The sequence below is a fragment of the Elephas maximus genome, chromosome 14, assembly GCF_024166365.1.
Source record: "Elephas maximus indicus isolate mEleMax1 chromosome 14, mEleMax1 primary haplotype, whole genome shotgun sequence".
NCBI classification, from domain to species: domain Eukaryota; kingdom Metazoa; phylum Chordata; class Mammalia; order Proboscidea; family Elephantidae; genus Elephas; species Elephas maximus.
Genome location: NC_064832.1, coordinates 88,964,460 through 88,985,483, shown reverse-complemented (window position 1 = coordinate 88,985,483; position 21,024 = coordinate 88,964,460). Strand labels below are relative to the sequence as shown.

Below are 21,024 nucleotides of genomic sequence, written 5' to 3'. Positions count from 1 at the left end.
AGGCCCCAGGATGACAGGCAGGCTGCAGACTCACCCAGGCCGCCCTGACTGTGGCGACGTTCCTTCTGTCACCCACGCCTTCATCGGTTCTTATGGGACAAACGCTGCTTGCCCGCTGGGCTCTGAGACTTTTTGGGGTCGCGTGGGCTAGGGAAAGCGACACCCGCGGACACGGTGACTCGTGCGCGGACAGGAAGGGTCTAACTTGACTGGTGCAGGGGGATGGCCGAGGACCACCCTGATCAGGGTCTGGCAGGGACAAGGCCGAGGGGACGGAGCCCGGATGCGTGGCCGCCATCGCGGCGTTGACCCCGCGCCCGGGCGAAGCGCCGGCAGAACAGAAACCGGCATACTGTGTCTTTCATGGTCATTATTTTTATAACGTCAGAAGTTCGGATTATATTTAAGAAAGTAAATAACGTATAAAGTGTACCTAGTCATGCTGAAAAAAAAGGCGCAAGAATTCTGACAGAATCATTTAAGACAACAAATGCGCAAAACGATGACTAGAACAAGACGAAGAAGCCGGTAGGAAAGACTCAGTGATAAGTTGCTCTAGCAGCCAACAGAAACGCGCCGAAATAGCTCAGTTGGGAGAGCGTTAGACTGAAGATCTAAAGGTCCCTGGTTCGATCCCGGGTTTCGGCACACCCTTTTAACCTCTCCCTCAAAGGAGAAATTTCTTAAGATCCTTTCTCCAGAGTAGCCTCAATAATTCCAGCCCAGGTAAGAAGCGGTACTAGAAGAGCGAGCGACAATTTGAAATAATTATTTTCAGCCATACTTGAGGCTGCCGCTGACAGGCCGCACTTCCGTGACGCTCCGAGGTGGGGTCGGATCCGCTGCTGCGCGTGCGTGGTGCGGAGCCGGGAGCCCGGAGCCCGGAGCCCGGAGCCCGGAGCCCGCAGCCCGCAGCCCGCAGCCCGCAGCCCGGAGCCCGGAGCCGGGGGCCGGGGGCCGGGGACCGGGGGCCAGGAGCCCGGAGCCGGGAGCGCGCAGCCCGGAGCCCGCAGCCCGGAGCCCGGAGCCCGCAGCCCGCAGCCCGGAGCCCGGAGCCCGGAGCCCGGAGCCCGGAGCCCGGAGCCCGGAGCCCGGAGCCCGCAGCCCGCAGCCCGGAGCCCGGAGCCTGGAGCAGCCCTCCTGCACCAATGGAGACGGCCTGGGCGCGCCCCCGGGGTGGTGAGAGGGTGGCCCGGCAGGGCACCGCCTTGGGGGCCGGTGGGAGAAACGATGTTCCTCTGGAAAAAGCAACTTCACCCCAAATTTCATTCTCCAAAGCATCCTTTCCCAAGCTGAAGAAAAAGCAAACCTTGCTGCTTAATCCCACTGCCCGCCTTGGCATTGGGGGTGAGCGGATGGTGAGCGGATGGTCAGGGGTGCAGGCCTGACAGCCCTGGGGTGACTCGGGTGGCCCAGCCAGGCTCACTGGGCCAATGCGTAAAGGTGTGGCAGGTTTCAGCTCCGTAAAATGACTCGTCCTGCACCTAAAGCACTTTCTGGACCCGTGGTGCTCAAAGTGTGACCCCTAGACCAGCAGGGTCAGCATCACTGAGGAACCTGTTAGAAATGATTCTAGGCATCTACCCCCGTCCAAAAAAAAAAAAAAAGCCCCTTGCCGCTCGGGCGATTCGGACTCATAGCGGCCCTAAAGGATAGGGTAGAACTGCCCCACCCGGTTTCTAAGGAGCGCATGGTGGTTTTGAACTGCCAACCTGTTGGTTAGCAGCCATGAGCTTTTAGCCCCTACACCACCAGGGCTTCCGACTCCTTTGCCAAACCTATTAAGCCAGAAACTCCGGATGCGGGGCCCAGCACAAAATGTTGTATACAAGCTCTTCGGTGGTTCTGATGCAGCTCGAGCCTGACATGCACTGGGTTAGACCAATTCTTTTCATTTTTTAAAAGAGCCCTTCCTGACACTGGCTTTTTTTTTTTTTTTTTCTGAGCATTTTAGCTTTAGGTTAGTGGTGTTGGGGACAATGAGTTTCATAGTGATTTGGGGGGAACCTGACCCCAAGGCTAAAGGAGCCCTGATGGCTCAATGGGAAAACCCCTTACTCCTAAGCAAGCCAAAAGGTGGACAGCGAACAGGGGAAAAAGCTTTGCAGTCTGCTTCCCTGAAGATGACCGTTGCCCTCAGAGAGACCCTATAGGACAGAGTAGAATGACCGTAAGGTTTCCTAGGCCGTAATCGTTATCCAAGCAGATTGCCATATCTTTCTCCCGCAGAACGGCTGATGGGTCCAGACCTTTGACCTTTCGGTTAGCAGCTTAGTGCCCCAGGGGTCCTTAAACCCATAGCCATTAAGTCGATTCCGACTCATAGCGACCCTATAGGACCCTTAACCCAGTAACTGCCCCATAGTTTCCAAGGAGCACCTGGCGGGTTTGAACTGCCAACCCTTTGGTTAGCAGCCGTAGCACTTAACCACTGTGCCACATAGGACCCTTAGGCACACAATAAAACCTTGGTTTTGCTACTGTTGTGAAGAGATTAAGGAGCCCTGGTGGTACAGTGGTTAAGGCAGTCAGCTGCTAACGAAAATGTTGGTGGTTCCAGTCCACCAGCCACTCCGCGGGAGAAAGATGTGGCAGTCAGCCTCCATAAAGATTTACAACGTTTAAAACCCTATGGGGCAGTTTTACTCGGCCCTACAGGGTCACTATGAGTTCGAATAACAGCAACGGTCTTTTTTTTTGGTAGAGAGGTTTTGGGCTGGTGGTACTGAGGGTGGAAGGACTTGCGGTACAAGCCTGGTTGGCAGGCTGAGAAAGGGAGGATGATAGGGGATAGTTTAGGTAGGCTCCGCCAGAGGTAAAGGAGCTTCTGAGGGTGGGGGCTTGTGGCTGGGAGGAATGATCAGAAAGTCGGCAGGCGGCCCTAAGAGGTAAAGGCTAAAACGTAATCTGATCATTTTCCCTGCCTGTCCCTGAAGCCTGAAATTCTCAGATGGGTGTCAAACATTGTCCCTTCCCAGGAGTGAAGACTGAGAAAGGCTGAACATCAGTGGTCTCCTAGGAACCCTGCCGACACCCAGCAGCTTCCACTGATTACTCTTTATAAACTGAGAAGGGGGTGAAGAGTGGAAAAGTGGAGCCAGCCCTTACTTTAGAAAGGCTTTCAATGGAAGGACCACCACCATCGTTAAACATTTATTAGAGTTAATGCCTGGTCTGGCTCTACTGTCAGCAGGCAGGTTGGGAATGCCTCCTCCTGCTTCACGCAATTTATCCCGCATGGGAGGAGGAAGGTATCTTCTCAAGTTTCCTTGGAAAGCTTTTTAGAAAGAAACTTGGGACATCTGGCTTACCTGTTGAAACAGACTTCTCATTTCCAAGGTGATACACAAACACTGCTAAATAAAGGTTTACTTCTTAATTATTCTGGATACTATATTCACTTTAGGCTGGAATTATGACATAGTGAAGGTGTTCTATACAATAAAACTAACCAAATAAAAAACAAAAAAAACCCCGTAGATTCCGTCTCATAGCAATCCTATAGGACAGAGTAGAACTGCCCCAGAGAATTTCCAAGGAGTGGCTGGTGGATTCAAACAGCTGACATTTTGGTTAGCAACCAAGCTCTTAACCACCTACCAGCAGGGCTCCATATAATAAAACTGGATGAGTATAATTCATTGGGGTGCTTTGTGCAATCCGAGTGTACACACATTAATTCCCGTTTTATTACTCTTGTATCTTACCGCTTTTCTAAATGTGTAGTGCTTTATAGGTGTTTCTGTCATGTTCTATTATTTGGCACATCTCAGATTTATTTGATGTTGAGTCCTTGGTCAGAAAAACAACTCCTGTCTGGATTTGGCTCAGATTCCAGGAATATATGGATCCTGCACAGTCATCCTTATTATGTGGTATCAAAATGGATTACCATATTTAAGTGTAACTTACTTACCTTAGTGATAATCTAAAAAGACTGTACTCCCTAGCCGTTGGTATCTAACACTGGGGAGAGACAGGCAGGTAACCTGGGGAATTAAACCTGTTAGCCTTGAGCTGATGCCAACTCACAGCAGCCCTACAGGACAGAGTACAACTGCCCCACAGGGTTTCCAGGGCTGTAATCTTTACAGGACCAGACTGCCACATCTTTCACCCTCTGAGTGGCTAGTGGGTTTGAACCGCCAACCTTTTGGTTAGCAGCTGAGCACTTAACCACTGTGCTACCAGGGTAAGGGAAAAGCCCTTCTCCATATCAGATACCCAAGTCACCTATTAGTACTATAAGTTCCAAATGTCTTAAAGCAGGGTACACAACCATTTTACTATTCACTACTTCAATATGCTCTACAATCGATTTGAGCAACCTCACCCTGGCCACATACTTCACTGACTCACTAGTCCAAAGTATCAAGAATAACCATAGTTGCCCTTTGTGGAGTGCTCTCTACGTGCCAGGCGTTCTGATAAGCACTTTTAGCACATGATTCCATGAAACTTGTCAATAACTCTTCAAGGTAGAGGCATAGTTGAATATAAATTTAAAAATACATGCTATGTAAGAAGGCTGTTGTAGAAAGGCAGTGTAATTCTGAGATGTATTGAAATGGAACATGATGCATAAAAATAAAGTATTAGTTCTTCCTTTTATACATATTGCATCATTATAATCCATTTTAGAACATTTTGTTCAGTTTCAATTAACTCAACCTGAAAGGGATGGTTTAACAAAAAATAAAAACGTGATTAGGGAAGAGGAGATTCCTTTTAAAAACAGCAAATAGATATGAAGTAGATTTGCCAAAAGAAAAGAAAGCTGAAGGTAACTTGATTCCTGTCTTCAAATTATTGTTTTTCAGGAGATCCTACAGGAAGAGTGGGCTTAGGAAGGCAGAGAGACTTCTGGTAGCTACAAAGAGAAGCTGTTCAGCAAGGGTGATAAGATATTTGGCCTGGTTTCCTGATAGGAAAGCGTCTGTCCAAGACTGGATAAACTAGAGAATTGCTGTTGAATAGATTGGTTCTGTGTTTAAGAGGACTGCTAGCTAAGTTTTGGCACTTGGGAAAACTCGTTTGAGTTGTGGCTTCTTTGGGGTTATTGTTACTAATATTTCAGGAAGGAAGGGGGTGGGATAATACGAGGAGTGGCCAGTGCTGGCAGAGAGAGCAAAATGGGTGGTGGCTTCGTTGGAATAGACCCTATTATCTCTTAATACTAAGTGTATCTAGGAGCAGAACTGGCATCTGTGCTGCCTCTATTCTGAGCCTTGTGCACACCATGATTATGTACCATACCAAAACGCCTCTGCCATCGAAGTCAATTCTGACTCACAGTGACCCTATAGGACAGAGTAGACTTGCCCCATAGGGTTTTCAAGGCTATAAATCTTTATGGAAGCAGACAACCACATCTTTCTCCTGTGGAGTGGCTGGTGGGTTCAAGCCGCTGATCTTTTGGTTAGCAGCTGAGTGCTTTAACCACTGCATCACCAGGGCTCCTTTCATGTACTATATAGTCAGACAAAAATAAAGAAAGCACTTTGCACCCTGTGTGTTATAGACTAAATTGTGTCTCCTCCAAATTTGTGTTGGGATCACATATCCTATATCTGTAGATGCAATCCTGTTTGGAAATAGGGTTTTCTTGTTATGTTAATTAGATTGTACTTGAGTAGGGTGGGTTCTAAACCTAATCACTTCTGAGTTATAAAAACAGCAGATTAGACACAGGTGAAGGTACACACGGCGGGAGGCAGATGTCATGTGAGGATGACCAAGGAACCAAGAAATGCTCTAGGCTACCACCAAGGAAAGAATTGGCAAGACAAGACCCTGATTTGGACTTATGGCCACCAGAACTGAGAGAAAATAAACTTCTATTCTTTAGCAGAAATTTAATGCACTTGTGGTATTTGTGTTACAGCAGCACTAGGTAACTAAGACAGACTTCAACTAGGGCTTTAAATACAGGAGAAGGAACTGATTCCTCCCCCATTAGGCCACAGTGACTCTGGTCAGAATGGTAGTGTGAAGGAACGACCACAGTTGTAAAACCTTAAATAAGGAGTTGTTTTTGTTGTTAAAAAAAAAAAAAAATCAAATCTCGATTCTGATTTGTGGTGGCCTCATGTGTTACAGAATAGAACTGCTCTATAGGGTTTTCTTGGCTATAATCCTAACACAAGCAGATTGCCAGAAATTTTCTTCAGTAGTGCTGCTCAGTGGGTTGGAACCACCAACCTTTAAGTTAGCAGTTGCACAAAATCTGTGCCACATAGGGATCTCAAATAGAGAGTTATGCAGGAGAATACGAAGATGGAACGTTTAACAAAGGAACAATCGTCTTGCTCCCCAAAAAGGAGTGGGCCAGTCCCAGTAGATGTGATACATTCACTTTGAAGTTGGATAGTCAAGGTCCCCATCCACTGCCTATGTTGTCACTTTTGGGGGCAAATGGAGGTCTTGGAAAAGAACTCTTAGCTCCCTCCCAAACACAAATGTATATCCTAATGCTGTCATCTTCACACAAAACCTGTGTGGGCAGGCTGATACTCATTGCAGTTTAGCTGTATCAGGAAAATTACAGATTTGACTCAGGAGGTCTAAGTTTGAGTCCCAGCTCTGCCACTAACTCCATGGCTATGTAGCATTTGCTTAAGACTTCTAACTTCTCTGGGATCATCTATAAAATACAAAGGACCACCACCATGTAGGTTAGAAAGCAGATCTACAGGGATGAAGAGTGATACTGTATTATTGTTCTTTTATTATTTAGCACAGAATTTACAATTACTGTACCAAAAAGGAATCTCAGCAATTAGAACTAGCAAAGGGTTCTTAACATGACAGAGTATCTGTGTCTTTGTACTCATTCAATATATTTTGAGTTGCTGCATTAACAAAGAGTAGCTAACCTTATCAAGCACTCACAAAGTGCAAGGTATTCTGCTAAACACATTGCAGATATTCCGTTTCATTCTCTCAACTCAAGGTTTTGTCCCCACTTTCGAGATCAGCAACAGAAGCTCAGAGAGGTTACGTGGCTTACCCTAGATCACACAGCTAGTGAGTTGCCAAATTGGGAGAAGTTAGGCAGATGAGCTCCACAGCCTTCATCCTGTTACCTGGACTCCCTCATGTCGTTAATGGCATATGTTGAAATGCCTTTACCTTCCAGGTACCAGACTCTATTCTGTCTTTATGAACTTTCAACTCTTTAAAGGATATGGCTAGTCTCCTTTAAATATTTACCATGTAATTTACTATTAGAATAAAAGCAGAATCTACCTTTTTTAAAAAAACAGAACAAAACAATTATTCTAGAAAGTCATAAACTCAAGGCCAGCAATTCTACCTGAGTTTACTTCCAGGCATATATTTTGATACCGAGATCATGCCAGGAAGCTGTGAGTTTCTCAGCTTTTTCTTACTCCATGTACCATGCTAGAAAGCGAGAGCTTCTAACATAGTTTATATATATGTATATATAACCCCATTGCCGTCGAGTCAATTCCGACTCATAGTGACCCTACGGGACAGAGTAGAACTGCCCCATAGGGTTTTCAAGGAGCAGCTGGTGGATTCAAACCGCCAGTCTTTTAGTTAGCAGCTGCAGCTCTTAACCACTACACCACCAGGGCTCCATACATATCTATATATCTATATCTATATGTACCCGTTTTCAGAAGAAAAAGAAAGCCAGGTTAAGTTGATTAATCCTGGGGAATCATTTAACAGTTTCATACAATATTTGGGGTTCAATGTGGTTTTGTGATATAACTTGTCATGAATACAAAAGGCTACACACTACTAATTCATGGCTTCTCGACACACTCGAGATTGCTTTCCCCTTTGATGAAGGGTCGATGCTGTTTCCCAGCCCTATAGCAGGTCTTGCCACAAGAATAGATTAATTTTGTCATTACCCTTTCTCAATTTCTGTCTTTGACCAGAAAAAAGAGGTTAATTGTGTGCCATTTCTCAGGAGAATGAGGTATCAGCATTTTAATTCCTGATATTTCATGAATTGTGGGCAGCTAATTAAAACTTAAAGATTAGAGGAGCTATTTTGGCTAAGAGTCCATTTGCAGGATTGTGCAATGAAGAGAACAAAGGCTTGTCTTTTCCTTTTATTCCTACAGCTTAAATGAAACTTCATGCTGAAACAGAGCCTTGAATTGTTTCACATACCAGGTATTCATTGTATTGATTCTAATTTTAATTTTATGGTAAGGTACAATATCTGAAAGCTACTGAGGGGTTAACACTGAAATTATTGGGAATGCTAAATAGCAAGATTTGTGTTTTGAGGCTCTGTTTGACCCTTGTTGGCCTCCAAAAGACCTCTTAAAGTCAGATAGGAGCCACTTACAGATTCTGTTAGATGTCCTTAATTGCCATCTCAGAACTCAATACGTATTTAGATATTCTTCTTTTTTTTCTCTTGCTCCCACAGGAAGTGTGAGTTGCTACACAGCAGATTAATGGACCTGCCACAGGTCTTGGGCTTTTCCTGGTGGGCTTTTAGGCTATTTCATCTCTTTAGGTGCCACCAAAATCCCCAACGGCCCACATCTTTGGGATGTGAATTGAGGCAGTCACTAGCCCATACCAGCCCTTCATGCACATTAGGGAAAGGGCCCGCCGTTAGCTGATGTCCCCACAAACACATAGCTTGGAAAGCCGAGTGTGGCTGGATTTTAACTCCTACCCCCTCCTGGTGACGCTCCCTCCTGCGGCAGCTTGCAGTGGCCCTGACTAAAACAACCCTTTCCATCTTAATTTTCTTAGCTATTTGTCTTAGTATGCTTTTCGATATAAAATTATCTTTTCTTTCTCATGTGGTGGCTTTAAGTTAGGTTAGATTTGAACAAATGTCCAATGCAAACACCTGGGGGCAAAACCAGGCCTTACTCATCTTTTATATCCCTCAAGTTCCTAGTTTTTTCTTTTCCTTTCAAAATCGAGTAGCACCTACTAGTGCCCAGGGATTGTGTTAGGTGCTGGAGATATACCAGGCAATGAGATAGACAATGTTCCAGCTCATATAGAAATTACAGACTACTAATAATTGGAGCCCTGGTGGCACAGTGGTTAAGAGCTGCGGCTGGTAACCAAAAGGTTGGCAGTTTGAATCCACCAGCCACTCCTTGGAAACCCTATGGGGGCAGTTCTACTCTTTCCTATAGAGTTGCTATGAGTTGGAATTGACTTGATGGCAATGGGTTTGGTTTTTTGTTTTAATAGTTAATTTTCACAGGGGTATATGCTATGAATTGTAAAGTCTACTGGGCTTTAAAAACAAACTTACTGCTGTTGAATTGGTTCCAATTCATGGCAACCCTAGAGGACAGAGTAGAACAGTCCCATAGGATTTCCAAGGAACTGCTGGTGGATTTCAACTGCCTACATTCTGGTTAGCAGCTGAGCTCTTAACAACTGTGCCACCAGGGACCCATACTAGGCTTTAAGAGCATATAACTAGGGGAAGATCATGGAAGGCTTCCCTGAGAAAATGGCATTTATGCTGGAACTTGAAAGAGACACAATCAGTCTAGGGTAAAGGGTGACAATGTGCCAAGGGTGAAAGGCCATTCTGGGCAAAGAGAAGTGTAGGCAAAGACCCTGAAACTGGAAAGAACTTGGTGCATTCTAAGAACTGAAATAATGCTAGCGAGATGGAAGATTAGGGATTAAGGAGAAGCACGAGGCGGGACAAGATCTGAGAGAGAGGAAGATGCCAAACCACGGGGGCCTTGAGGCCATGCTAAGGATTTGTGATTTTATCCTGTGAGGAACTGGAATTTTTTCAGATATTCAGTTTCAAGCAGAGACATAAAATGATGCACCTTGTATTTTATATACTAATCTTGGTTAAGAGAAATGAACCAATTGGAGGTGAGCAAGAGTGAATGGGAGATCTGTTCAGAGCCTACTGCCCCAGAGCAGACAGGGAACGATGGAGAGAATTAGGGCTTGAGGTGATTTGGACTGATATTGGTGAAAAGTAGAGAAAAGTGAAGAGCTTTGAGAAACACTTAGAAAATAAAACCAATAGGATTTGGTGGTGATTGGTTAAGGGGATGAGTGGAGAGTTTTCTTGAAGATGTTTCCTGGATTTCTGACATAAGTAACTGGATGGCATTAATGCCATTTCCTGAGACGTCAACCACTGAGTAGGTCTGGAGAGTGAGACCTGAGGTCACGAGATCAGTTTTGGACACATTGGATTGACGGTGCCCGTGCGACCTCCAAGTTGACCTGGCAGTTAGATATGTATGATCTGGAGCACGGCTGAAGGCAAGCGATGCTGAGGGCCCAGCTGAGGTTACAACCAGCATTTTCTGGTGGTAACAATCTGCCTGATTGTGACTCTTCTGCAACAACACTTAGTTGCCCAAGTGCTGGCACATCAGTGACTGACGGTTGGGTTCCTCGAGGTGGGGGGTAAGTTAATTGGCTATAGAAAGAGAGAAGGGCAAGGGAATTATGTGGATAATGGAATTTAGGATGGTTAGGGAAGGAAGTCAAAGAGGGAGGGCAGGGAGACAGCACATAAGCCAAGGGCCTGACATTCCCAGGAGACTGAAGAATAGTCATAGCAGGAGTACTTGAGCAAGGAAGCTGGAAGGATGGGAGGTGTGGTCACAGAGCTGGGTGTTTATGGGTTTACATTGTTTTACCACCTAAGTTACACAAAGTTGTAAGTTTTAGAGGGGACATAGCTTTGGGTGATGATAAATCCAAGGACAGGGCCATGAGGGTGGTGTCTAACACAGAGGAAAGAAGGAATTCATTGGAGATGAGGTCGAGGAGATGAGAGCCCAGGATATTGACTGGGTTGTCCATATGAACCTTGAAGTTACATTGGACACTGACAGAAATTACAATGGTCAGCTGCCAAAGTCTTCAGAGACCGAGGAAATGTGATTAGAAGTCAGAAGAGGACAAAAAAAAAAAAAAAGGAGGGGAAGAAATGTTATTGGTGGTTAGCATTAAGCTCAAAAAGTGGAAGAGAAATTAAAGCTATCCAAATCTGCACCGTTCTCCCCAATCCCGCTACAGCACCACTGTCTTATGACTTAGCAAATAACCATATTTTGGGGAGAAATTTTAAGAAACCACATAATTAGTGTGCTTTGAGGCATCTTATCTGCAGCATTGAATCTTTCTATAAATGTTGCTTTTTAGGAAACTTTTGCAATTGGTTTATTTTACCTTTCTTCAAATGATCTTGAAAAGTACTTGGTTGGTAAACATGGATTGTCTTTTAGTGCCTCAGAAAGATTTATTCTTTAGAAAGCTTTTTCCCTCCCTCTTAAACGAGGAAAAACTGAGGTTTTTAGCACAAGGACGTATTGCTTTTTCGCTTAGTTTGAACCATGTGTTTTTCATCAGACATATTTCTCTACTGAGCAGCAGCTATAGTAAGGGTTTGAATTTAATGTAGAAAATAGCCTACCCAGCTCCCACCTCAAGTTTGAATTTGACTAGAAGTTTTTCTTTCTACCCTCCAACTCTTAACCATCATTTCTTTCTACTTTGAGCCAATTCAGGCTCACAATACCTACCAAGCATGCTCAACCAACAAATCCTTTTTTCATATAAGAGTTCAATAAATAACATGAGGCTGAGGGGCTACCTGGACCAATGGTATCTGGCTCCTGTATTTGTCTCTGTTTTGGTAGTCTGGCCTGAGCACCAAAGATTTGCCACAAAATTCATGTTTCATAGCCTCTTCCACCTTTGCCAGGCAACCCCCACAAATAGTTGCTAGACAAAGGAGTTCCTAAAGTTAGACAGTGGGTGGACCTCAGCATAGGTGCTGCGGTGCAGTGTGTTTCTTTTGTATACGGCCGTTCTAGTCTTGGGTTTATAATTCTGCCAAAATAATTGGCTGGGCCACAATCTTGCCCAGCAACAATGAGCAGCAATTAACCAAATATTTTCTTTAATAAGAATCAGCTCAAAGCAGGTTCCTAGGAGGGAGAGGTTAAAGATATGCCAAATGCCCAACTTCTCCAAGCTGCTGTACCACTTCATCATTTCTAACACCAACTCCTCTCCGTCCCTTCTGTACTCCTCCTGACTGGTCAGTTCAGGATGCAGATAAGGTGTGTAAAACACTTTCAGGGATTGGTCAATTACAATGCAAACTAGGTGACTGTGGTCTGCTGACGGGATTGGTTAGTTCATGGTCTTGTTGGTGGGGATGGATGTGCCTTAAAATTGATAAAGCAGCTTACCCGGCCGAGGTTTTCAGAGAGAGACACGGGGAGAGACAGAGAAGGAGCTATAACACTAAATATGGCAAGAAATATCATGAGGGCAAGAAGCAGCTGAAAGATGGCAGAGTAGAGCCCAACAGCAGTAGGCCCAAGCAGAGGGCCCAGCAGCCATAGGTGTGAGTGAAGGGCCTGCCCGTGGGAACCTCTGAGAAGGAGCTGAGTGCTGTCTTGGTTGGAAGCTGTCCTGAATGAAGAACTGTATCCTGTCTTCTGAGTTGAATTCAGTTATTTCCAAGTTGATTCTGATCCTGAGTTGTATGCCGTTACCTTCAAGTTGTTCCTTATTCTAAACTGAAACTTGTTATTTCTCCAATAAACCACTTAACTGTAAGTACGGTTCATGAGTTCTGTGAGACATTGCAAAGCCTTACTGAACTCAAAGACAAGGAGAGTACTGAGGGGAGGGAGAGGAGCTGGCACGAGAGATGATGAAGTGATACTGAAGCTTGGGGAAGTTTGACATTTGGCACATCGGTAGCCTCTGCCTCATAGGAACCAGCTTTGTGCTGATCCTTATTAAAGAAAGTATTCCTTTAGTTGCTGCTCCATGTTGTCTGATATTTTGGTCTTCGGCAGATCTGCCCTTGTTGTTTTCATTTTTCTCCCTACAGTTTCCCTGAGTGACCTTATTTTTGAGCCCCCATAACCCCCAAATCCCTTTGTAGTTCAGAGCTATTTCTTGTGGTCTTGATGCATATATATCAAATGTCCTATCCCCAAATCGACTTTCCATTATCCAAGTGAGCTCCCTGGAATCATTTGCTGTCATGATGTAGGCTGTCTAGACAGCTGCCACAGTACTTTGGAAATTATCTGCGTAGGTGCTACAAGCTGAACGTCAAGCTTTCCGGAGGCTCTTGAGATTCAAAGTGCCTTCTGAGCAGCAGGTATAGAGCTTCTGAGGACCACTCCTAGCCCTTCTAGAGATTTTGTAATATAAATTCCTTATATTAAAACTTGTCATGCTTGGAATACATACAGCAGCTTCTGTTTCCTGGCCAAACCCAGGCTGATCCAGTATTCGTTAAGTGGCTTCAGTAACCACTCAGTTAATCCTCAAACGAGGTGATCATCCTTCATCCCCTCTGCCCATCACCTACCAAAATCCTATTGGTTCCCAAATTCTCTTGCTTCTTTTGTACCCTCCCTAGAATCACCGGAGCCCTGGTGGTGCAGTGGTTCAGAGCTTGGCTGCTAACCAAAAGTCGGCAGCTTGAATCTACCGGCTGCTCTTTGGAAACCTTAGGGGGCAGTTCTACTCTGTCCTACAGGGTCACTATGAGTCAGAATTGACTCCATGGCACTAAGATTTTTTTTTTTTTGGTAAGCGATGAGGACAGTGATAGTGGAAATGGAGGGCACTGGAGTTTTGAGAGATATTTGGGAGTTAGAATCGACAAGAGGTGGTCCATATCATTTAGAGGGGACAGATACGAAGGAGAGGAGGAGTCAGGGAAAAGTTGTAGGCTTCAGATCCATATGAACAAGATGTTGATGCTACACAGGCTGCAACAGATGGAGAAAGAACCAATCTTGTGAAGAAGATGCATTTTGTTGGGATATGTGAGTCTGGAGTTCAAAAAAGAAATAGGAGCTGAATATACATATTTGAAGATCACCGTGGTAAAAGCCACAAGAGATGACGGGGTCACTCAGGGAGGGTGTCTAGAGCAGCTCTGTTTGGTAGAAATGTAATGCAAGCCACAGCTATAATTCAAAATTTTCTAATAACCACATTAAAAAGTAAAAAGAAACAGGTTAAATGAATTTTAATATTTTATTTAATTCAATATATCCCAAATAGCATCTCAACAAGTAATCAATATAGGAATCAGCAATGAGTTACTTTACATGCTTTTTCATAATACTAAGTCTTTGAGATCCGACATGTGTTTTTCCGCTTACAGCACGTCTCCATTTGGACTCACCACATTTTAAGTGCTCAGCAGCTACATGTGGCAGGTGGCCACCATGTTGAATGTCCCAGCTTACAGTTGTAGAACTGTAATTTTCTACTTTGGTTACACATTACAACCACTTGGGGAGCTTTTAAATATTCTGATCTCCAAGAGGCACCCCGAGCTAAATTACAATAGAATCTCTAGGGGTAGGACCCAGGCACTAGTACTTTATAAAGTTACTCAGTTGATTCTGATGTGATGAGGGCCAAAGATGTAACTCTGGAGAATGCTATTGATAGCAGACTGCTATCAACAGAGGCACTGGAAAAATAGATTGAGGAGAGATCAGAGAAGGAGGAGGAAACCAGTCAAAAGTGGATGTTTAGGGGGGAAAAAAAGGGAAATTTCAAGGGGTAAGATGCCAAGCTAAGATTATAAGTGAACATTATTCATTGGATTAGCATCGGTTTGAGAAGTATCATTGGTGTTTTTGACAAGAACAGCTTAATTTACTTTTCAACCAGTTTTTATTAAGCTTGTATTATGTGCCAGGCTGGAGTTCCCTGGGTTGTGCAATGGTTACCGTATTTGGCTACTAACCAGAGGAGCCCTGGTGGTGCAGTGGTTAAGAGCTTGGCTGTTAACCAAAAGGTCCGCAGCTTGAATCCACCAGCTGCTCCTTGGAAACCCTATGGAGCAGGTGTACTCTATCCTATAGGGTTGCTATGAGTTGGAATTGACTCGACGGCAAAGAGGTTGGTTATTTTGGTTTACTAACCAAAAGGTTGGAGGTTTGTGTCCACCAAGAGGTGCCTTGGAAGAAAGCCTAGGAATCTACTTCTGAAAAATTAGCCATCGAAACCCTGTGGAGCACAATTCTACATAGTGACACACACTGGGTCACCATGAGTTGGAATTGACTCAACCACAACTGGTTTTTGGTTATGTGCCAGGCTACAGGGTTCCTGGCCCAGTGGAGCTTATGGTCTACTGGTAAGCATGGATAACATTTGTTACGCACTTACAGCGTAAGCCAGGCACTCTTTCTATGCGTTAACCTTCTCATTTGATTGTCACGACACTCCTATGAGATGGGTACTGTTATTATTCCATTTTATGGATGAGAAGTCTAAGGTTTATAGACATTAAGTAACTGGTCAAGAGCCAGCATGTCAATCAGGGTAAGCTGAGTTTCCCTGTTGGCCCTGGAGGAAGGTCCTTGTCATCAATCCTTTCCTGATCTAGGAGCTTCTCAGTGCAGGAACCTCAGGTCCAAAGGACGTGCTCTGCTCCTGGTGCTCCTTTTTTGGCAGTATGAAGTCCCCCTCTGCTCACTTCTCTCTTTTAAATCTTAAAGAGATGGGCTCAAGACACAATCTAATCTTGTAGATTGAGTCCTGACTCATGAAATAACCGGTGCTAATCCCATCTCATCAACATCATAGAAATAGGATTTACAACACATAGGGAAATTACATCAGATTACAAAATGGTGGACAATCACACAATATTGGGAATCATGGCCCAGTGAAGTTGACTGGTATTTTTGGGAGACAATTCAATCTATGATAGGTAACGATCCCAAAATCTAAGTGGCTTATAACAAGCATTTATTTCCAATCACAATGCAGGTCCATCATGCTTGACTGGAGGTTCTGCTCGACTTTGTCCTCACTTTCAGGCTAAGCTGCAAATCGCACAGTGAACTTTTTTGGCTTTACATCTGGGTCAGTGGTAGAATTCTTGCCTTGCATGCTGGGGACCTGGGTTTGATTCCTGGCCAAAGCACCTCATGCATAACAGCCTTGTATCTGTCAGTGGAGGCTTGCTGTGGTTTTGAACAGGTTTCAGTGGAGCTTTCAGACTAAGACAAACTAGGAAGAAAGAACTGGCAATCTATTTTTCAATCATATAGGTCACAATATCTGCAACCAGACAGCATTTCATTATGTTATGCATGGGGTTGCCATACATTGAGGTCTGACTAGATGACAGTCAACAACAACAACAACATCTTTCATCTTACTGGCCACAGCATGTCACAGGGCCACACCTAAGGGAGGGGGATGTCTAATGCTACCATGCTGGGGAAAAGACCTGGAAATATTTGGGTAAACAGCACAAATGACTGCCCTGGCCAGGAGATGGTGGAGCCAGGATTTGTACCAAGACCGACTAACTCCAGAGCTGACTCTCTCACCCACCATCCTGCACAGCCTCCCAATTATAGGGAAGGGCTGACCAGGTCCATCGGGGAGAGGAGTTGATAAAGGTAAGAGTCTTTTAAACTTGAGGCCCTCATTTAGATTTCTCTTGGCTCTGAAAGTCTTCAACATCGATCCACTAAGTCAGACTTTTGACTCTAAGCCCCACTTCAGTTTGCTGTTCTTTACTGAAGATGTAAGCAAGTAGCCTGGAGCTGTGACACCAAGGAGCAAGGAGTGGGAAACTGTCATCTCCCAGAAAGGTTTGATCTAGTGGCAAAGCAGAAACTCAGAATTCCTCCTGGAACATGTCTAGAAGGGACTTTAAGAACCAATCCACTGCACTATCCCTCTTCTTTGAGACTGGGTTGCCCAGTCTCCTCTGGAGCACCTCCCGGGACTAGGAGCCAACCAAGTCCTCAGGCAGCCCCTCCCGTGACTGGACCACCCGGTTAGGAAGTGTTTCTTTGTAATGAGCTGAAATGTGTCTCTCTAAATTTCCACCCAGTTCTTCCTTCTCAGACCAAACTCAATTCTAATCCCCCTTTCATGGTTTTCATGTTCCCCAGAATCTTTCTCCTCCAGTTGGAAACATCTCTAATTTAAAATGTAACCTCAAACTGAAAGTTTCATTTTTGTGAAATTGAGCTTCTTGATACAATTTGAGATAAGTTTTCTTCCTTCCTTCCTCCCTCCCTCCCTCCCTCCCTCCCTTTTTTCCTTCCCTCCTTTTCTTCACTTCCCCACCCAAATGCCAGCACCACCCAAATCCTAGCAGAGTAATTTGATTTTAAAGGCATAAATAGAAAGGAATTGATCAAATACAGGTAGTCTCTGATTTACAACCTATTCAAGTTACAACAAACTGTACTTACGACCGTTTGTTTTTTCGTATCTTATCATTAGTGATATGTGCTACATACAATGTTGCAGCGTGTAATTTGCTGATGTTATCATATCTGTAAATTTATATGTAATGTTTCCAACCCCCAAAGAAAAATAAAGACTGAATTTAAAAAGACTCTGATTAATAAAAGACAATAATTATGAAAACTAAAAAAAAGAAGGTATTTGATTTATGTCAGAACCCCTGTATGATGCAGTCATCGGAACTATGTCATCGTAAACCGTAAATCGAGGACTATCTGTGGTGGAAGCTGTGGCCTGTGGCGGCCCTGTCACTCCCCACTGCAGAACTTCCCTGGGACCCAGGGTACACCCACCCAGCTCATTCTCTGAAGCCAGATATCACCAGCGAATGTATGTGTTTGCTGCTTCCTCTGTGCCTACCTCTTAGGGCTGTTGAGATGAAAGGAAACAATCCAGGCAAAGCGACATGCTTAGTGCATGGTAAGTAGTAAGCACTTAATGCAAAGTTAGCTATTATGGCAAATAATGAGGACAATATCGGAAACATTTTTACCACCTTATCATCTGTACTGATTGGTAGGAATCCCCTTTTCCTGGCATCATTATGAACGTAGCATGCTATGTATGTATGTACTGGACATATTTGCTGACGACTGCGTTTTGACTATACAGTTGGTCCCTGGCTTATGAATGAGATCCATTCCTAAGTCTGTCTTTAAGTGGAATTTGTAGGTAAATCATAATAGGTTCTTAATTAGTGTCAGTCAAATGTTGTTTTAACATATAGTACATATTTTACCTCCCTTTATGCATATAAAGGAGCCCTGGTGGCACAGTGGCTAAGAGCTCAGCTGCTAACCAAGAGGTTGGCAGTTCAAATCTACCAGCTGCTCCTTGGAAACCCTGTGGGGCAGTTCTATTCTATCCTATAGGGTTGCTATGAGTTGGAATCTACTTGATGGCAACGGGTTTCACGTATACAAAACACTTAAGAAAACTTTCATGAGTGTCACAAAGTAGTTTGTGCATTTGTTATTATGAACCATTGTATTTATTTAACTCAAATTTTTGATACAGTAGGCTTTATGGCAGTCAGTTCTTAAGTAGGAATTGTCCATAAGCCGTACGTTCTTAACCCAGGGGCGTACTGTCTATCAGCCAGTTACTACTGAGTTGATTCCAACTCATAGTGACACCATGTGTGTCAGAGTAGAACGGCTTCATAGGGTTTTACTTGATGATTTTTCAGATGTAGATTGCCAGGCCTTTCTTCTGAGGTGCCTCTCCAAACTTTTGGTTAGTGGCTGAGCGTGTTAACCATTTCCTAGGTTCACTATATGCGACATGCGAAAAACACCTAAAAACATGACTAGAGGGTCGTACAGAAGGGATCTTGAGGGGCATATTTTTTCCCCTTGCTAATGACTTGGATGAGCAGTTCCTTCTAGCATTAATAATGTGAAGAACGGACACTAAAACCTGGAGACACTTGACTCTATAAAGTTAAAAAAAAAAAAAAGGGATTAATTAAAACTGAGCTAATGCCTTTAATGCCTTACAGTTTAAAATAGTCCATATAGCAGAATGCAAATTCCACCTGTTATTCAAAAGCAGCATGTCCTTTGACCTAGGTTGATAAATACCTACTAAGGAGATGGCAATGGATATTTTAAGGAGAGGCTTTTTGTCACTTAGATTAAAGGCCATGCACATGTTAAGGTGTGGTGGGAGGATGAAAGACCATTAGAATTCCAATCTTAGAATACTGGGTGGAGTTTTTTATTTTTAAGCTTCTTATTTTGAAATAATTTTAGACTTAGAGAAAAGTTGTGGGTCAGAGTAAAGAGAGTTCTTGGATATTCTTTGCCTACCTTCCCCTTGGTTACCATCTTGCAAAACCATCACATAAGTATTGAAACCAAGAAATTAGCATTGATACAATGATATTAACTAATCTAGAGACCTTATATGAATTTCACCAGTTTTTCCTCTAATGTTCTTTTTCTGTCTAAAATCCCACATTGCAAGACGGGCAACCATTTTCACCCTACTTTTCTGAGTTGTTCCTTTCCCGTTAACTCACTGTCCCCTAAGGTTCCTATCTAATCTTTTTGAGTTGCTATTATCAATTTGATCCCATATAGACAGATCTTGAAAGAGTACAATCCTCAAGGCAGGCATTCTTTACTAGTTAAGCTAAAGTATTGTTAGGCTTTACATAAATGGCTTGTTAAGTAAACTCTCCTCATTCTTCTTTTTTTTAAGTATTTTATTCTGTTTTTGGTGAAACTTTACACAGGAGATTAGGTTCTTATTTAACAACTTCCATGCATATTCAACTTGACGGCACTGGGTTTATACATATTGTTCGGTGACATGGTTACATTCTTCACAAGATACTAGCATTCTCTTTATTTCCATTTGGTTGTTCTGTTTCCATTAACCTGGCTTCTCAGTGCCCTCTACCCTTCGCATCTTTGGTCTTGGGTAAATGTTAACTATTTGGTTCCATCTAGACAAGTACTTTGAGGAGCACGGTATTCATGGGTAATTATAGTAATATTAAGGTTCAGTTTGGGAAAGCTCTGCCTCCAAGCTCATGAGTTTGTTGGCAAGGTTCAGTTTCTTGTGGGTTGTTGGACTGAGGGCCTTAGTTACTTGCTGGCTGTTGGCTGGAGCCTGGGCTAAATTTCTTGCCACATGGGCCTCTCTAACATGGCAACTCGCTCCATCAAATCGTTCAAGCGAAAAGGCAATTGAGTCTTCTAATGAGATGGAAGTCAGTCTTTTATAACGTGTTCACAAACTGACATCCGTCACTTTTGCCGTATTCTATCCTCTCTGTTTTTGTGCCGTACTCATTCTCTTTAATCTCTGCTTACGAGGAACAGCTCTTGGTTTCCTTCACTTTTCCCCCCCCCAGGGCTAACAAGAGACATGCTGCCCTGGAAACCCAGATGACGCAGGACCACATAGCTTACATTCTAGGGCTAGCTATATTTGTCATTCTGAAACTAGCTCCTGGAGGTAGATGTCTGGCCAATTCTAGACCCTGAAACTGAATAAAGTAACAATGTTAGAAGAGTGAAAGAGAACCTGGAAACTGTTTGCCACTGCCGATTAGGCTATGGTGTCTAATTTTGAGGTACTGTTATCTTTATTTAAGAAGCAGAATTTTTAAAGCTGAAAAATACCTTAGAAAAGTGCAGTCCAATTCGCTCCCCTTCTTATTTTCCAGATGAAGAAGCCAAGACCTCATAACAGTAAAACTCACCTGTCAAGAGCTCTAGACCAGTGTACCGAGCCCTGTGTTCTTTCTACAAGACTAAACCAGAATAATAAAGAGCATTTCTGTAACTAAGGGGTGAGTACGTTCTTATAACCAGTTTCTAAACTTTTTTGTTTACCAAGCTTTCATTCATTCACTCTCTGAACCTAAGTGAGCATCTCTTCTGTTCCTGACACTGCGCTGGGGATACAATGATGAATGAGGCACTGTCTTTATTCTTTTTTTTTTTTTTTATTGTACTTTAGATGAAGGTTTAAAGCACAAACTAGTTTCTCACCAAACACTACACATGTTGTTCTATGACATTGGTTAACAACCCCACGATACATTAACACTCTCCCTTCGCAACCCTGGGTTCCCTATTACCAGCTTTCCTGTTCCCTCCTGCCTTTCAGTCCCTGCCCCAGGGCTCGTGAGCCCCTTTAATCTTGTTTTGATCCTTGGGCCTGTTCAATCTTTGGGTAAAGGGTGAACCTCGGGAGCGACCTTGTTATTAAGCTGAAAGGGTGTCC

General features: G+C 43.8%; 1 protein-coding gene and 1 non-coding gene across 3 annotated transcripts in view; both read left to right on the top strand.

Moving 5' to 3' along the window:
* DCT (dopachrome tautomerase) overlaps positions 1–21,024 on the top strand; it is a 90,923-nt gene that overhangs the window by 103 nt on the left and 69,796 nt on the right. The window contains exons 1-2 of one of the 2 annotated variants that reach the window (XM_049853219.1): positions 121–726; positions 20,462–20,587. The gene's annotated coding sequence lies outside the window, so the exon portion shown is untranslated. Of the gene's footprint in view, positions 1–120; positions 727–20,461; positions 20,588–21,024 lie in introns of those variants that run through there. The other variant, XM_049853218.1, reaches the window with a different exon arrangement.
* TRNAF-GAA (transfer RNA phenylalanine (anticodon GAA)) lies at positions 576–648 on the top strand. Its single transcript has one exon. It is a non-coding gene; the product is annotated as a tRNA-Phe (tRNA).